The sequence below is a fragment of the Saimiri boliviensis genome, chromosome 18 (genome assembly GCF_048565385.1).
Source record: "Saimiri boliviensis isolate mSaiBol1 chromosome 18, mSaiBol1.pri, whole genome shotgun sequence".
Taxonomy (NCBI): Eukaryota; Metazoa; Chordata; class Mammalia; order Primates; family Cebidae; genus Saimiri; species Saimiri boliviensis.
In genome coordinates, this window is record NC_133466.1 from 17,568,932 (window position 1) to 17,585,888 (window position 16,957).

The window sequence follows — 16,957 nt, forward strand, 5'->3', positions numbered from 1 at the left end:
CACTTTGTTGCCCAGGCTGGTCTCAAACTCCTGGCCTCAAGCAATTCTCCCACCTCAGCCTCCCGAAGTACTGGAATTACAGGCATGTGCCACCATCTCTGGCTTAAAACTCATGTTCTTTAGTAATGAATATATTTTAAAAATATATGTAATCACCTGATTTTCTTATCTTCAACTTCCTATCTCTATTTGCTCTGATTTCTAGCTATCTTCTACATTATCTTCCACTTCTTCCACTTGGTTTTTCATTTATGTAAACATATTTTTAACCTCGAAAAGTTTCTTTTTTTTTTCTTTTTTTTTGGAAATGGAGTCTTGCTCTGTTGTCCATGCTAGAGTGCAATGGCACAATCTTGGCTCACTCTCCACCTTCTGGGTTCAAGGGATTCCAAGAGCATCTTTATATTTTATGAAGCACTTTATAAGATGCATTTCTTGGTTTACGTTTCATTTTCCCTCTTGGAATATTAATGATATTTTTGAGATATTCTTCTACTTACATATTGGTTTTCAGAGTATTTGTCTCTCTGATTTCTTTTTACAAAATATGATTACTGTTATCTGCAACCCCCTTCTATTTGTCATTGTGGGTGTGTAGTTTTTCAAAAAATGTATTTGGCAGCTGTTTTTTAAGAGTCTTTAAGGGGCTCCAGAACCATTTGTGCATTCAGCCCTCATGTTTAAGTAGCCCATATTCACCTGTTATAAAAATCCTTCCCATATACTCATGATTCAGAATCAAAATTCAGATTTATCTCCAAGACAAATAAGCTTAAAACAACTTATCTGACTGGGCTCAGTGGCTCACACGTGTAATCCCTACACTTTGGAAGGCTGAGGCGGGTGGGTCACCTGAGGTCAGGAGTTCAAAACCAACCTGGCCAACACAGTGGAACCCCGTCTCTACTAAAAATACAAAACTTAGCTGGGCATGATGGTGGGTGCCTGTAGTCTCAGCTACTTAGGAGGCTGAAGTGGGAGAATTGCTTGAACCCGGGAGGTGGACAAGTTGCAGTGAGCCAAGATTGCGCCATTGCACTCCATCCTGGGCAACAAGAGCAAAACTCTAGCTTAAGAAAATAAAAACAAAATCAAAATATTTATGTGGACTTCCAGCTGTTCCTCCCTGGGAAAGTCAATCTCAACTGCAATGCTGAGTATATGGTCTATTTTTCTTTTCCTTTTCTACTTTAGTTTGCACTCTTGATCTTGTTTAAGTGTCTAGACTTTTTCCAGAGTGTTCCTTCAAAGGCCTGTTTTCACTGGTGAATGCTTCTTGATCCTGTTCTATTCTGTGACAGTGCCATCTCATAGACATTGAGTGAGAATCACAAATGTGAGCCACCTATGTCCATTGTAATTTTCTAGGAGCCATAGAAAAGCAAAAAGAACAGGTGAAATTAGTCTTAGCAATAACATTAATCTAATATACCCCCAATACTATTTTAACATGTAATTAAATATAAAATAATAAGTTTTTTTTTTATTTTGCATAGTGAGTCTTCAAAATCTGGTCAGTAGTTTGCCCTTATATCACCTTTCTCCTTGGGCCAGCCACATCTCAAGTTCTCAACAGATTTGTGACTAGTGACTTCCATATCGGATACCATACTTTGAGATACTTGCAATACAAAATCTAGGAAGGCATGGTGTCTCACTCTAAATAGCTTATAGTCAAATAAGTAAGACACACACACACAGAAACAAGGAAAGCACTGTCCGATGACTGCAGTGCTAGGAGTTTTCAAGGGGAAAAATGCATCTAAATAAGAAGGCCCTTGCACAAAAGGTATTCTTGAGGAAGGGATACTACTTAAAGTAATAAAAGTAATTTCATATTATTGCCATAAATATTACATATAGAACATAATGCTATAGAGTTCATCAATGACAAATTTAATCAGCATTGCATATTAGCCTAATATTTTGAAATTTAACTAGAAACCATAGGAAACAAGCAAACGCTTTTAAATTTGGAAAAGCTGTAATCATGCATTTGTGAAAATACTCTAATCGTACAGTAGAGACTAGATAGGAAAAAGGCCATGTTGGAAACAAGGAGATCAGATCAATGTCTTAGGGAGTCTGCTGAGTAACAGGTAGCATGAGAGTGAACTAAGACAGTGGTTGTGGAAATGAGAAGATGAAGTAGATTGGAGACTTTTGAACAGGGTAGATTCACAATGTACTGACTGTTTGAATGGCATCAGGAGAAAGAAAAAGGGAATGAGCGGGGACATTATTATGACTCTATTTCTGATTTTGGGAAGGGGAAGATAATTTCATTCACCAAAATATAAATTACAGGAGCAAAAGCAGATTTTTCTTTTTACTGTACATTCCTGGATACATGCGCAGAATGATGTGCAGGTTTGTTATGTAGGTAAACATGTGCCATGATCAAAAACAGAAGATTTGTGCACAACAATGATGTGTTGCCTTGTAAGCATGATTTACTGTTGGAAAACTGAGTAGAAATCCCCAATGACTAACTAAAGATGGTTCTAGAGCTCAGCAAAAATATAGAAGGATAAACATGAGAGCCTATTCAGTATACACACACAAGAATTTTTCCATGACCTAAAATAAGCTAGAATCTCAGACATGATGTAGATGTCTTAAAAAGGATGAAAAGTGAAATGAAATTAAAGACTATGTAGGAATCTTTTTAAATGCAAACACTAAACACAGACATGCATCAAGACAGAAATTCAACACTTTACCAATGACTTACAAGTATATTTTACTTGGCAAGACATTAAGTTTTCCATGCTGACAATATAACAGATAAGTTTCTTAAATAAACTCAGGAGACAGCCCAAGCACGATTATTAAATTTTCTCAAAAGATAATTTAAAAGTTATTTGTACAGTTCACCAACATGTGATCAAAGCAAGATGATAGAGTTGAGTGAGGGGAAGATTTGTTTGCACTTGTCACATTACGCTAACTTTGTATCTCATTCATCAAGCTGTCTCTGGTGTACCCTTCAGCAATGTTGTGCTGCCTAATAAAGTTCAGCACATGATAATGTCCCTCTAGAGGAAACTATAATAGATTTGAAAGCCTTCAGAATGGTTCACAATCCTAGATTATTTAAGAAGTTCATTTCATTGCTTTAATTGTGTAATTAAAGCTGAAGCAATAATAATAATAGCAAGCATCAACTGAACACATGCTAATGAGTGCCATATTAAGTGCTTCACACAATTTAGATAGTTTAATCCTCACAACAAGACAATATGTAGGGACTATTTTTAGACCCACTTTTTTTCTTTCTCTCTTATTTCCCTCCTTTCCCCTGCTTCCTTTTATTTGACAGGAGAGTTACATTTCCAAGCACTTACTTCAGCTGGTTCTTGCTGGATTCAACCAGTGGGAGGCACTGGTGTGAGATTTAGATGATGGAAGGAAAGATGAAGACAGGACAATTCTCCTTTTTCTTTCGGACAGCAGCAATCTCCTTTCAAACTCCAGTTCTTGCTTGGTACACAGTCTGCACCTCAGCAGCACCCTCCATGGTATGGCCCCCATGGGATGACCCAGAATCTGGGGTTTGGGAATGCCACTTTCTCCTGTTGCCCTTCTAGCCCTGGGGGCACTGGTGACTTCCTGCTCTTGCTAATCTCCAGGGAGTCTCAACATTTCCTGTTTGGTTTCTCAGTTCTTCCATTGCCTGTGTCATTAGTGTTCAAAATTATATTTATGTGGAACATTTCTGCTTTCCTAATTGAATAATGACTTATATATCCATATTTACTTGTTTTTATATATTATATATATATTAATTTTAATATATATTTATTATATATCATATATTTATTTATATATAAATATATGGTTATTTTTATATATATACAAAAACGTACATACACATGATCTGTTATATACTTATTTTATATTGTAAAAGAAAGGCAAATATTCAATGTTGATTACAACTTTATGAGATAAGTACTGAGTAGTATTATCCTTTTTGTTGTTTTTACATTTTTACAGTAAAAAATGGATTTCTATTTCAATCGTGGTTTTAAGTTCAAAAAAGTACTCACACATTGTCTCTCCATCTTTTGGCTGGTTTTAACCTCTCATTGACACTAATCATATGATGCTATTGTAGTTTTCCATTGCTTTGGTAAAAACTCACCATAAATTTAGTGACTTGAAATAAAACACATTGATTATTTTCTAGTTCTGCAGGTCAGAAATCTGGCTTGAGTATCACTGGGCTAAAAAGAAACTGTTGGCAGGACTGCATTCTTCCTGGAAGTGCTAGAAGAGAATCTGATTCCTTCTCTTTTTCTGCATCTAGAGGCTGCCATATTCTTTCAATCATGGTATCTTCCTTCATTTTTAAAGCCAGCAAGAGCAGGTCAAATCCTATTCACTTTACATAACCCTGAGGTTTATGTTATTCTGGGGGAGGGGGCAGCAGAATAATCCAGAATAATCTTCCTGTTTTAAGATCAGCTAATTAGCAACCTTAATTTCACTTACAACCTTAAGTTCTCCTTGCCATGTAATAGGATATATTCACAGGTCCTAGTGATTATGATGTGGACCTCTTGGTGGGGGGGTGGGGGGAGCATTATTCTATCTAATACAAGTACTTTTTATTTTTTATAAGATGGTTATTTCTTACTAGATTATGAGCTCTTTATGCATATATCTCATATCTCTCTGGCTTTTCTACATTGCATTGCACAAAATAAGCAATCAGTAAAAATGAAGTGCCTGCTTCCTTTTTTGATGCTGGTCCACCAAGAGCTTATCATAGTAAAAACCTCCAACAAAATACACCAAAACCTTGGGATAAGTTTTACTTCTTATATTTGTTCTACAAATATCAATTGTAAATATATGTAGAATACAAACTGCTGAGTGTCTTGAGCCACTGCTGAAGTGTGCCCACAAAATGAGAGAGAAATGAAGAACCCATCAAGTGATGCCAAGCTGCAGGTGACAAGGCAATATGGCAGCAGCTTCCATGGTGGCGTGGGCCACCATGAACTCAGAGGTTGGATGTTCCCATTTCTCAGTGCTGGAGAAGTCACTATACTTGAAAAACAGAGAACCATCTGCATTCACTCTTCCAGATAAATATCAGTTTGTTAATGCTTTTAGAAATGAGTTTATCTGGGACCTGATGGAACAAGTATATAGATGAGGAACCTATATTTACATATCTTTTGCATGCAGTCTAATGCATGTAAAAGTTGTGTAACACCAAAGAAGCAGCAAGTAGAATATGATAGAATATGTTCATCTAAACCATTCTGGAGAAGAAAGAGAAAATAAGTAAAAGAGGTAAAAAAGAAACTGGATATAGGCTCACAAACCCACCAAGCGAGCCAAAAGTTTGCTGGGAATTTCTAAGAATCATCATAAATTTTTTTTCAACTCATATTTTAGTTTCAGGGAGTACATGTTCAGGTTTGTTACATGGGCAAATTGCTTGTCACTGAGGTTTGCTGTATGAATGAACCCATCACCTAGGCAGCGAGCATGGTGCCTGATAGGTAGTTTTTCAACACTCACCCTCTTCCCACCTTCCCCTCAAATAGTCCCAAGTGTCTGTTTTTCCCATCTTTATGTTCATGTGCACTCAATGTTTAGTTCCTACTTGTAAGTGAGAACATGCAGTGTTTGGTTAATTTGCTCAGAATAATGGTCTCCAGCTGCCTCCATGTAGCTGCAAAAAAAATTTTCATTTTTTCCTGTAGCTGTGTAATAGTCCACGACATATATGTACCACATTTATCCAGCCCAATGTTGATAGGAACCTAGGTTGATTGTATGTCTTTGCTATTGTGAATAGTGCTACAATGAACATCTGAGGCATGTGTCTTTCTGGTAGAACATTTATTTTCCTTTGAGTATATACCCAGTAATGGGATTGCTGGGTTCAGTGGTTTTAAGTTCTGTTTTAGGTTCTTTGAGAAATCTCCAAACTGCTTTACACAGTGGCTAAATCAATTGCCATTCCCACCAAGAGTGTATGAGCATTTCCTTTTCTCCACAGCTTGACCAACATCTGTTATTTTTTGACTTTTTAATAGTAGCCACTCAGACTGCCATCAGATGGTAGGTATCTCACTGTGGTTTTGATTAGTCTTTCTCTGATGATTAGAGCTGTTGAAAATTTCTTTATCTATTTCTTGGCCACATGTTATGTCTTCTTTCAAGATGTATCTGTTCATGTCTTTTGCTTTTTTTTTCATGGGACTGTTTGGTTTTTGCTTATTGATTTAAGTTCCTTATAGATTTTTAATATAAGACCTTTGCAGGATGCATTGTTTGCAGATATTTTCTCCTATGCTATAGGTTATCTGTTTACTCTGTCAATAGTTTCTCTTGCTGTGCAGAAGTTCTTTAATTTAATTAGGTCCCACTTATCTATTTTTGTTTTTGTTGTAATTGCTTCTGGAGTCTTAGTCATGAATTCTTTGCCAAGAGCAATGTTCAGAATGGTATTTCCTAAATTTTCTTCTAGGATTTTATAGTTTTGGTTTTTACATTTAAGTCTTTAATTCATCTTGTATTAATATTTGTATATTGTGAAAGAGTCAAGTTTTATTCTTTTGCATATAGCTAGACAGTTTTTCTAGCACTACTTATTCAATAAGCAGTTATTTTCCCATTGCCTGTTATTATCAATGTCATTGAAGATCAGATGCTTGTAGGTGTGCATCTTCATGTGTGGGTTCTTATTCTGTTCATTGTTCTATTTGTCTGTTTTTGTACCAATAGCATGCTGTTTGTGTTACTATAGCCCTAAAGTATTGTTTGAAGTCAGGTAGTATGATGCTTCCATGTTTGTTTTACTTGCTTAGAATTGTCTTGGCTATTTGGGCTCTTTTTTGTTTCATATGAATTCTAGAATTTTTTTCAATTCTATGAAAAATGATGTTGGCAGTTTGATAGAAATAGCCTTGAATCTGTAGATTGCTTTGGGCAGTATGGCCATTTTAACTATATTGATTCTTCCAATCCATGAGTATGTTATTTCCATTTGTTTGTATCATCTAGGGTTTCCTTCAGCAGCGTTTTGTAATTTTCTTTATAGATATTTTTCACCACCTTGCTTATATGTTTTCTTGGTTATTTTATTTTGTGTATGTGCAGCTATTGTAAATGAAATTGTGTTTTGGCTCTGAGCTTGAACATTATTGGCGTATAGAAATGCTACTGATTTTTCTGCATTTATTTTGGATCCTGAAACTCTACTGAAGTCATTTTTCAGTTCTAGGAGGCTTTTAGTGGAGTCTCTGGGATTTTCTTTTTTCTTTTTCTTTTTCTTTTTTTTTTTTTTTTTAACAAATCCTCCCTCAGGTTTATTTGTACAAATAGCACAGGAGGACCCCAGCCCCATGCAGATGGCAGCCCCAGGGGGTCACACCAGTCCTTCTGTCCTCACATTGGCAGAGATATCTACTCCGAAGCCTTTGTAGGGGCCTGGGCACCTTTGGGAGACTGAGTTGGAACTGAAGCTGGAGCTGCAGCCTGGGCCTTGTTTTGATCCTTGGCCTTGGCCTTGACCTTTGGCCGGCAGAGCCTGAGCCCCTTGGCAATGCAAGCATGAGCACGCTTCCCAAGCGTGGGGTGGGTAATGTAGGCTAGTCAATCAAGCTTTCGGCTGACACCCACCTTTGGGATCTTGGGCTTAACCTCCTTGGGCTTTCCGAGGGTCGTGACAGCCTTGGCACGTGCACGCATGGCCTTGGCCTTGCTGGCCTGCGTCTTCTTTAGGCCCTTTTTGTTGCGCTTCTTGGCAGAGCGCATGTTCCTCAGGAACTTGGGGTCCACCCCCTTAAGAGATTCGTATCTTTGTGATCGGGGTTTCTTGATACCATTTCTGTGCCATTTTCGGGACTGGTTGTGTGTGGTGTGGTTCTTGGACTTGGCCGTGTCTGCACCTAAGCCACGCTTCCCAACGTGCCTAGGACCGGAAGAGCTGGGATTTTCTTGATATAGAATTATATCATCAGTGAAGAGAGATCGTTTGACTACTACCTTTTATATCAGGATGACTTTTTTCCTATCTTTTGCCTAATCACTCTGGCAAGTACTTCCAGTACTATGTTGAATGTGATTAGTAAGAGCAATCATCCTTGACCTGTTCCAGTTCTTAAGTAAAATTCTTCCAGCTTTTGCCCTTTCACTATGATGTAGGTTGTGGGTTTGCTATGTAAGCTCTTATTATTTTGAGGTATGTTCCTATGATGCCTAATTTACTGAGGATTTTTATAATGAAAGGGTGTTAGATTTTATCAAAAGTTTTTCTACATCTATTTACATTATAATATTTTTTAAATCTCTGTGTGGTGAATCACATTTATTGATTTGCACATGTTGAACCAGCCTGGCATCTCAGGAATCAAGCCTACTTCATCACAGTGAAGTAACTTTTTATGTACTGAAGGATTTAGTCTGCTAGTAATTTGTTGAAGATTTTTCACCTATGTTCATCAGGGACTATTGGCCTGTACATTTCTCTTTTCTGTTTTGTCTTTGCCAGATTTTGCTAACCATGTGATTCTGGCTTCATTGAATAACTTAGGGAGGAGTCTCTCTTCCTCAATATTTCAGAAGAGTTTCAATAGGATTGGTAACAACTCTTTGTATATCTGCTAGAGTTCAGCTGTGAATCCATCTGGTCTAGAGCTCTCTTTGATATAAAGGTTTTATATTATTGATTCAATTTTGTAATTTGATACTGGTCTGTCCAGGGTTTCAATTTCTCCCTGACTCAGTCATGAGAGGTTGCATTTTTTCTGAAATTTGTTCATATTCTCTAGATTTACTAGTTTGTGTGCATAGAGGTGTCTCTGGGAGTCTTTTTTATTTCTGTGGGCTTGGTTATAATGTCACCTTTGTTGTTTTTGATTGTGCTTATTTGGCTCATCTCTGTTTTTTCTTCATTAATCTGGATAGCTGTCTATCAGTCTTGTTTATCCTTTCAAATAACCAGCATTTGGTTTGATTGATCTTTTGTATGAATTTGGGGGGTTTCAATTTTTTTCAGTTCTGATCTGATTTCAGTTATTTCTTTTCTCTAATACCTGTAGGGTTAGTTTGTTCTTCTTTTTTAGTTCCTTCAGGTATGACGTTAGGTTGCTAATTTGAGGTCTAACTTCTTGTTGTAGACATTAAGTGTTCGATTTCTTTTTTTAATTTGACACTTGCTTCACAGTTGAACACACTATCAATCTTAGAATGTTTTATGAACAGGTGAGAAGAAGGTACATTCTATGGTTTATGGGTAGAGTATTCTGTAGATGTTTATTAGTTTCAATTGTTCAGGTGTAAAATGTAAGCCCATAATAGCTTTGTTAGTTTTCTGCCTTAGTGATCTAACACTGCCAGTGAAGTATTAAAGTCTCCCACTGTTACTGTGTGGCTCTCTAAGTCTTTTTGTAGCTCTGGAGGTACTTGTTTTGTAAATCTGAGTGCTCCAATGTTAGGTGCACATATATTTTATGTCATTAAGTCATCTTGTTAGATTGAACATTTTTCATAATACAGTGCCCTTCTTTGTTCCTTGTTACTGTTGTTGGCTTAAAGTCTGTTTTATCTGATATAAGAACAGTGACCCCTGCTCTTTTCTTGTTTTCTGTTTGTATGATAGATCTTTCTCTAACTCTTTACTTTGAGTCTATAGATTACATTATGTGAGAGATTTATTCCTTGAAGGCAGCAGACATATATGTCTTGTTTTATTATTCAACTTGACACTCTGTGCATTTTAAATGGGTCATTTGACGTTAATATTTATAGGTGAGGTTTTTATTCTACCATGAAGTTGTTAGCTGGTTGTTTTGTAGTTTCTATCGTGTAGATGCTTTAAAAGATCTAAGTACTTAGTTGTGGTTTTCTGGAAAAAGATATAAGTCTTTTGTCTCTATGTTCAGAACTCCCTTGAGTCTCTTGTAAGGTTAATATAGTTGTAATAAATTTCTTTAGTGATTTTATGTCAAAAAATAATTTAATTCTCCACTTATGGAGCTTTGGTGGGGCATGAAATTATTGGTTGGAGTTGCTTTTCCTTAAGAATACTGAAAATAGGGCCCCAGTCTCTTCTGGCTTATAGGGTTTCTGTGGAGAGGTCTGCTGTTAGCCTGTTTGGGATGCTTTATATGTGATCTTACCTTTTTCTTTAGCTGCCTTTAAGAATTTTTTTTTTTTTTTAGGATTGACCTTAGACAGCCTAGTGACTACATGTCTTGGTGATGTTCATTTTGTATAGTATCTCACAGGTGTTCTCTGAATTTCTTGTATTTGCATATCTACCTTTCTAGCAAGATTAGGGAAATTTTCTTGAATTATTCTTTAAAGTATGTTATCTGGGTTGTTTAATTTTTGTGCTTCTCTCTCAGAAATACCAATAACTTACAGGTTTGGTCACTTTACATAATCCCAACTTTCTCAAAGACCTAGTTCATTTTTTACAATTCTTTTTCTTTTTGTTTTGGTTAGTTTAAAAGACTGATTTTCAAGCTCAAAAATTCTTCTGCTTAGTGTAGTCCACTGATAAAGCTTTCAATTATATTTTGAAATTTTCTAAGTGAGTTTTTCAGTTCCAGTAGCTCTAATTGATTTTTTTTAATGTTTACCTCTTCTTTTATTTCCTGGATTGTTTTAGAAGTGCCTTTGTGTTGATTTTCAAACTTGCCTTGGATCTTGTTGAGTTTTCCTGCAGTCCATGCTTTGAACTCTCCATATGTTATCTCTGCATCTCCATTTTAGCTGGGGATCATTGCTGGGGAGCTAGAGTGAAACTTTGTTTGTGTCACAACATTGAGATTTTTCTAGAGGCAGAATTCTTATGCTGGTTTCTTCTCATCTGAGAAAGTGTTGGGTGGGTTTTTTTGGCTTTGTTGTTATGGTCCTATGCACTTCTGTCAGCAGGTTTTATATTGGGCTGTATGGTTTAACCTACATGACAGAAGATGACATTTGCAGGTAACTGCCAGCTGCAGCATAAGCAGGTAGGTATAGATGTGATTTTTATTTACTGTGGGGTGCTCTCTGCTGTTTCAGGTGAAGGGTTGGCCAAGGCTTGTTGAGGCAAAATTTAGAAATGCATGAAATGATTCTAGAAATGAAAATATGTGAAGTAAGAAGAAAAGAGTGAGGTAAAACTAGCCACTTCCATTCTGCCCCAAAAGCTATGGCTTATGCCAGGCTGAAGAGGAAAGTTAAATGTGCGGCACACACATGTTGCCTGGTGGAATATGCATAGAAAGGAAGCCTGAGCACATCCATTGCTGTTGAAACTGGAGTTTAGAGCCATCTGGTCCAAAGCCATACATTACAACTGAAAAGGACTAAGGAGTGTACAGTTGCCAAAATATATATTACCAGTTCATAGCAAAAGCAGGTAAAAAAAAAATCTTATTTTGCACTACTATGACAATTTTATATTCTGAAATAGGTTTCAGATTTCTAAAAAATTGCCAACATCTTAAGTAACGTTTTAATAAACTAGTCTCTGGCAATACCATCTAAAAAGTCCACGCATGTACCAGGTAAAAGGGAAATGGGCAAAATACAACATCCTTTGGGATAGAAATAGATAGAAATACATTAATAAAATGAAGTACTGCCCTTAAATATGAAGAACATATTATTTAACCTTGGGATTATCCCTTTCTACTGTGGTGATTCTTAATCTAGTTTTGTCTTACAAGTTAATTTATCTTCTTTTAGTTCCAAATTAAAAGCTGAAGGACCATTGCCTTCATTTTGTTGTTAAACAAATAGAAGCAAAAGTGGTGAAGGTCATTCCTTAAAAAAATGAAAGACGGAAATACAGTCTCTTTTTCTTTCTTGGCAGATGCGTTCTGTAACTTTTACCACCATATCTCTAACACTTTATTCCATTCTAGGTTCCATGGATGTTGACTGTTGCTGCTAAGTCACCCTAAGAATAGAATTTCTTTCATGTCAATCCAACTGTACTTGGCTTCCGTTCATGGCAATGATTCCTGGAACATAGTGAAACTCAACCTTCTTCAAGTCATTTGATGTTGAGTACAGAACCTGTCACCTTTCAGTTAGCATTTATCCAAACTCTTGGATCCCAAAGGGATAAATGCCACCCCCTTACTGGTGCTAAAGAAGACCTTATAACTCACAACTGGTCACTAGTAAAAGGGGGGTGAAAATGAAGGAGATTTCTGTTTCCCACATACATCTTAGAACTAAGTACTAATAAAGCCTTGTATTTACTTAGGTTTCAGTTGGTCTGGAATAATATATGCCCCAGCAAAATTGGCTTATTTGTTTGGGGTGAAGATCCCAGGCGTAAGTTTATAATTTTGACCTCTAGAAAATATAGTAATAATTTTAAGTCACCTTATTCTTATTACCCATATAAATAATATTATTACAATAAATGGTTTATATCCATTAGAGAAATAAACCTTATAATGGTGAAATGAAACACTGTAAGGAGCTGTGTTGTTTGATGTTATGGCAAAACTTCCAAAACAATTCTAAGCCCCTTCACTTCTGGACTTCTCATTAAGCCTATAACAATTTTCTTTTTACTTTAATCTACTGTCATTATTACTTGGTTTTACTTACACTTGAAATCATCTTAATTGACACAAGGTATAGGTAATACATAATGTAATATGATTCTTAGATTATATTTTATAAGTAATTAAAGTATAACATGTATCATTCTGATTTTATGTCAATAATTTTCAATACAATAATGGAACTTGTTTTCTTTTCTATTTTTAAAAATAATTTGTCAGCTTTTATGCTCATTATAGAAATATTCAGATTAAAATATTTTGATCAGAGAGATGTTAAGAAGATGGAATCATAGAATTTGCTAGGACAGCTGTAAGATATACTGCCTGTTAATTTGTTTATTTCTTCTTTATGGTACTTAACTACCGGTGAGACAGGTTTCATTTTTTCTTAGTCATTCACCTGAGTTTATAGGCACTTCTGCTGTCACAGTTTTCTGATCTCATATATAAGATTTTCAGAGCTCTATTTCTTTTTTACATAAGCTAGCATGAGTTCTAGTATGAGAGAATAAAGAAATGAGGAGAGAAAATTATCAAAGATGTAATTTAAGAAATTTATTCAGAATTGAAGAATTCACGCTTTCAGTCTTAAAAGTCTTACTTAATAACAAATAAAATAAATTTTTAAAAATTCACACTGAGAGGCCGGGAGCAGTAGCTCAAGCCTGTAATCCCAGCACTTTAGGAGGCCGAGGCAGGTGGATCACGAGGTCAAGAGATCGAGACCATCCTGGTCAACATGGTGAAACCCCACCTCTACTAAAAATACAAAAAATTAGCTGGGCATGATGGCGCATGCCTGTAATCCCAGCTACTCAGGAGGCTGAGGCAGGAGAATTGCCTGAACCCAGGAGGCGGAGGTTGCGGTGAGCCATGATTGCGCCATTGCACTCCAGCCTGAGTAACAAGTGTGAAACTCCGTCTCAAAAAAAAAAAAAAAAAAAAAAAAAAAAAAAATTCACACTGAGTCTTATCGCACAAGTTTTATAACACCAGAGATAAAAAGACAATCCTAAAATCTTACCCATCTGGGTACACAGATAGCATACTAAAGAACTCAAAGTTTACTGGATGATAAAACACGAAGGAATAATGCCTTGAAAATCAAAGATAAACTTATTTTTAATCAATTTATAGTGCAATGACTGATCTAATTCTCCTCTCCTAGCTAGGCAGTCAAATTACACTTCCTTATCCTTTTTAATATGAAATGTAGAAATGTAGTATTGAGACTTGCTTTGGCCAATTAAATATGAGTGATAGTCACATATATCACTTCAAGGTAGAAGGTGCATGATGTGCCATGCTTCTTACCGGCCTTGATAAATGTGGCCCTGTGAATTGCTTGGCCAATAAAGAATAAGTGTACATAAGGTGTGTCACTTTCAAGTGGAATTTTCAGAGTCAGTGGAGTATTAAAGTCTTCCACAATTATTGTGTGGGAGTCTATGTCTCTTTGTAGGTTATTAAGAACTTGCTTTATGTGTATGGGTGCTCCTTTGTTGGGAGCATATATATTTAGGATAGTTAACTCTTCTTGTTGCATTGATCCTTTTACAATTTTATCAGAGACTAGGATGACAATCCCTGCTCTTTATTTGCTCTCCATTTTCTTGGTGAATCTTTTTCCATCCCTTTATTTTGGATTGATGTGTGTCTTTGCACATGAGATGGGTCTCCTGAATACAGCACACTGATGGGTCTTGACTTTTTATCCAGTTTGCCAGTCTGTGTCTTTTGACTGGGGCATTTAGGCCATTTACATTTAACATTAATATTATGTGTGAATCTGATCCTTCCATTTTGTTACTGGCTGGTTGTTTTGCCTGTTAGTTGATACAGTTTCTTCATTGCATCGTTGGTCTCTACCATTTGCAGTGGCTGGTACTAGTTGTTCCTTTCAATGTTTAGTGTTTCCTTCAGAAGCTCTTGTAAGGCAGGGTCTGGTGGTAACTAAATCTCTCAGGAATTTCTTGTCTGTAAAGGATTTTATTTTTGCTTCACCTATGAAGCTTAGTTTGGCTGGATATGAAATTCTGGGTTGAAAGGTCTTTTCTTTAACGATGTTAAATATTGGTCCCCACTCTCTTCTGGCTTGTATGGTTTCTGCCGAGAGATCTGCTGTGAGTCTGATGGGCTTCCCTTTGTGGGTAACCCTACCTTTCTTTCTGGCTGCCCTTAGCATTTTTTCCTTCATTTCAACCCTGGTGAATCTGATAATTATGTGTCTTGGGTTTGCTCTTCTTGAAGAATATCTTTGTGGTGTTTTCTGTATTTCCTGGATTTGAATGTTGGCCTGCCTTGCCAGGTTGGGGAAGTTCTCCTGGATAATATCTGGAGGAGTGTTATTAAGCTTGGATCCTTCTCTCCCTCCCCAGCAAATTCAGATATACTGATCAAGTGTTGATTAGGTCTTTTCACACAATTCCATATTTCTTAGAGGCTTTGTTCATTTCTTTTCATTCTTTTTTTCTCTGATCTTGCCTTCTCATTTTATTTCATTGGGTTGATCTTCAATTTCTGATATCCTTTCTTCTGCTTTATCAATTCAGTTACTGAAACTTGTGTATGCTCACAAAGTTCTCGTGCTGTGTTTTTCATCTCCATCAAGTCATTTATGTTCTTCTCTAAGCTGGTTATTCTAGTTAGTATTTCATCTAACCTTTTTTCAAGGTTCTTAGTTTCTTTGCACTGAGTTAGAACATGTTCCTTTAGCTCAGAGAAGTTTGTTACTACCCACCTTCTGAAGCCTGCTTCTATCAATTCATCAAACTCATTCTCCATCCTGTTTTGTTCCCTTGCGGGTGCAGAGTTATGATCTCTTGAAGGAAGAGAGGTGTTCTGGTCTTTGATGATTTCATCCTTTTTGCATGGATTTATCCCATCTTCGTGGATTTATCTACCTTAAGATTTTTGAAATTGGTGATTTCAGATGGGGTCTCTGAGTGGACATCCTTTCTATTGATGTTGAAGCTATTTCTTTCTTCTTTTTTTAGTTTTCCTTCCAACAATCAGGCCCCTCTGCTGTAGGACTGATGGAGGACCACTCTAGACCTTGCTTGCCTGGGAATCACCCATGGGGGTTGCCTATCAGCAAGTATTGCTGCCTGATCTTTCCTCTGGTAGCTTTGTCCCAGAAGGGTACCCACCAAGTGACAGCCAGAGCTTTCCTGTATGAGGTGTGTTTTCAGTTATACAGAGGTTAGGGAGCTGCTTGAGGAGGCAGTCTGTCCCTTTTCTGCCTGCAGAGTCACTTCTAGGCTGTCACAGACTCAGTCCAGCTACTGTGTAAACTTCCTCTGGCTTTTGTTTAAACGGGTAGGTTTAGACCTTCCTCAGCAATGGCAGACACCCTTCCACCCACTGAGCTCAATTGTCCTGGGCCAAGCTCGAACTGATGTGCTGCCTGCAAAACTTTCAAGTAAGAGGGGTTTAGTTTGCTAGTCTTTTTGGTTGTGGGACCACCAGCCATATCACCTGTCTCCCTGCTTTCAGCTCCACCTGTTTCTGGGGATCGGGTAGCTCCATCCTGCAGGTGTTCTCAGTGCTAGTCAAAACATTCACCCAGATCTGTGACAACAACCCGTGGCATCTGCTGGAGTTGCCATGGTGCTTTTCAGCCCTGCAGGGATCTCCTGGTCTGTGGGTTGCAGAGGGCATGGTAGAAGCACAGTATATGAACCAGAGTGCCAGCGTGGGGGAAGTCTCCGATCCTCTGATCAGTCGCACTTCCCGAGTGAGGCAGTACCCCGTTCTGCCACGGTTTGCCCTCCTTGGGCTACACCCACTGTTCAACCAGTCCCATTGAAATGAACCTGGTACCTCAGCTGGAAATGTGGAGATCACTCACCTTCTGCATCTCTCTCTCTGGGAGCTGTGCTCTGGAGCTGTTCCTATTCAGCCATCTTGGTGGAATCTGTATGTTTTTGTATATAGTAATATTCCAAGCCATGTACTGATTCAATGTCAAGTACTCAGTGATGAAACATCTAGATATATACCTTAGTCATGGACTTATTACTGTCCTCTGGGTGACTTCTAATTTAATGTATCAAAACTTATGTGCTCTTCCCATGCAGCAAAAGGCATTATGTTAAAGTTTCTCCCCAACATAGGGTGAATGTGAGAATTGGAAAGTGTTATTTCAATATAGTAGCCAAAGGACTAATTATGTGGTTTCACTGGAAAGGCAACCCTAATTCTAAATGAAGTCCCAGGATAGCATTAGAGAAAGGATCCACCATTGGAGTTTTTCTTTCACTCTAACATAAATCAAAAGTGACAGAGAATTGTATTGCAACTTCTCCTAAACTAAATTTATCTTGGAATAGAGACAAAACAAAGACGATTTATGAACTGAAGGACATTTTCCACTATTATTCTAAACATATGTAAACAAAGAATGAGACTGAAAA

The 16,957-nt window shown here is 37.2% G+C and overlaps 1 pseudogene; it reads right to left on the reverse strand.

Moving 5' to 3' along the window:
* Positions 1–6,631: 6,631 nt before the first annotated feature.
* LOC141581999 (large ribosomal subunit protein eL29 pseudogene) lies at positions 6,632–16,070 on the reverse strand (annotated as a pseudogene).
* Between the last annotated feature and the right edge of the window lie 887 nt (positions 16,071–16,957).